We start from the raw sequence: 2,461 nt of genomic DNA on the forward strand, positions 1-2,461 counted from the left end.
AAAATATTGTTTGCACATACTCAATAAGATTTCAAATCTGGTGGTATTGTACACTTGCCTTGTGTGCTGAGCATATAATACCAGGCCAAGTAAATGTAGCCCCAAAAAAGTGAGATACCTTGTAACCTCAAAATACACATTTTTGGCGCCTAATCAGTATACAATGCATATTTACATAATGCCAATGAGATTATTCTTTGGTTTGTGCAAATAAATCGCAGTGATTTTGCACATATAAATAACGATAATTTTTGTAGAATTGTCATCAGTCAGTAATCACTGTTCATTACAAAACTAAGTAAAAACAGATCTGTTAACTGAAGTCTATTCAATAATAAGATATAAAAAAATTGCATAAAAATCCATTCAAAATGAGAATTTCATTTTTATTCATTTTCGTTGTGTTTGCCATCATTGTAAGTATTCCTAACGTTTTACATGAACAAAAAATGCTAGAAAAATATATCCTATATAATTATTTTCATCAACAGGCAAGTACATTAGCTGGTGCTGATTCGTCTTCAAGCTCAACAAAATTAGTTCATCGCTGCCGATGCAGGTAAGTTTCATAAAATTATATTACAAGAAAAAGCTCTAAATTTCTAATAATAAACGTTCATTTCAATGTTAATACAGACCAAGAAAATGTCCAGAGACATCATCATCAGAGGACAACAGCTGCAATTGCGAAAATGAGTGTAGTGACGTCTGTAAAAAGAAATAATGCACCGGTAAATCCATACTATTCGTATTATAAGCATGACTTATACTAATTTATGCTTTTATTTCCGTAACCAAAATCGCTGCAACCGACTCAATTAGTATCGAATTTGACAAACAACCCACTAATTTTTACGGAAATGATATCTACCTTGCTTCGCTTATTTTATTCATTATCTATTTATTATTAAACACTTTGCACATTATTTCATTAAATGCACGAAAAAAATTATAGTTTGAATTCTATTAATAAATTATTTTCAATAAAGATTTCAATGTAAACCATTGTTTTCTTTCACATTAATTACATATGTGTTTTAGTTAGTTATGGAATCAAAGAATTCGACTGATCTTTGGCTATAACGTTTTCATACTATGTCCAATAATAGACGCATATGAAATAACAGGTCATTTAAAAACAAATAAGAACATCAACTGAATTGAAAAATAAAAAAATGTATACTTACGATAGAAATATTAAATTTTCTTGATTATATACCCATAATTCTGTATTTTTATAACAAGTAATCAATAGCAAAAACTGTTATTTTAGCCGCTGATGGGTGATAGTTCTTATTTATTTGCTTAAGACATTCAGACATTGTAACTTTACAGGCTGATTGAGAACTAGGGGAGAGAAACCAATGCTAGTTTTTCTAGTTTAGAGCTAATTTACTAGTTTTTAGCTAATTTACTAGTTTATTGCTTGAATAATCTAATAATGCTAATATTCCTTTATGAAATTGCTAGTTTTACTTTTCCGCACACACCTAGTGTGTAAGGTAAAGTATTGGAATCGGTCGAAAAATTAACACCCATAAAAAATGTGTTTTCTGGGTGTTTTTGGGGCCAGGGAACACGAATCTAGCGTTTTTTCGATGTCCGAATGTATGTGCGTACCCTGTACCCTGTACCCTGTACCCTGTACCCTGTACGCTGTACGCTGTACGCAAAAATTTGTTAACACGATAACTTTCAAACAAGAAAAGTAATTCAAAATCTGACTTCACAGGATGATTGGGGGTGCCGAGCAATAGAAACCATTAGATTTTGAGCGACTTTGGTTGACAGGGTAAAGTGTCATGTCTGGTGTGATGCCCATGTCCATCCATGGGAAAAATTCAATTTTTCTTCCAAAAGTGATATTTAATGTATTCTTAAACACTCAAAAATGTGTATTGGGGGGTTTTTGGGTACGAGAAAACCGAATATGACGTTAGTTTTGCGATACAAATAACTTTCGAAACACTTTTCATACAAAAAATTCAAAAAATTTGGATTTTTGTAGGGAAGCCATGCCTGTATGATATCGTAATGAGCTGAAACTTTGCACTGGTTATTTTTATCACACATGAATACTATTCCGAGAGTTTGAAGACATTTCAACGAATATTAGGGGCACCTCCCGAACAATATTTTGGATTTTTCGCTCTAAAACGAAATTTTGTATGGGAAGTACCCTTAATATGCATTGAAATTTCTTCAAACTTTCAGAATGTTAACTTTTTGTGAAAAAAATAACCTCTGCAAATTTTCACATGATTACGATATCATATAGGCATGGCTGCGATACAAAAATTCTCATTTTTAGTAGTTTTTGTATGAAAAGTGCTTCGAAAATTATTAGTATCGTAAAACTAATGTCAGATTCAGTTTTCGCGTGAATTCTTTGAGTAAAAGATTTCTAATAAACGCATGTTGTGGATCACAGTGCGGAAAAGTTCATCTTACGGATGTAAGA

The 2,461-nt window shown here is 31.8% G+C and overlaps 1 long non-coding RNA gene across 1 annotated transcript; it reads left to right on the forward strand.

Annotated features, from left to right (window-relative positions):
* Positions 1-273: 273 nt before the first annotated feature.
* Positions 274-966, forward strand: LOC116350126. Its single transcript, XR_004201994.1, has 4 exons — positions 274-416; positions 492-559; positions 637-731; positions 823-966. It is a non-coding gene; the product is annotated as an uncharacterized LOC116350126 (long non-coding RNA).
* Positions 967-2,461: the final 1,495 nt, after the last annotated feature.

Source organism: Contarinia nasturtii, unplaced genomic scaffold (assembly GCF_009176525.2).
Source record: "Contarinia nasturtii isolate CC-2019 unplaced genomic scaffold, AAFC_CNas_1.1 Cnas_scaffold_3677, whole genome shotgun sequence".
In the NCBI taxonomy this organism is placed as follows: domain Eukaryota; kingdom Metazoa; phylum Arthropoda; class Insecta; order Diptera; family Cecidomyiidae; genus Contarinia; species Contarinia nasturtii.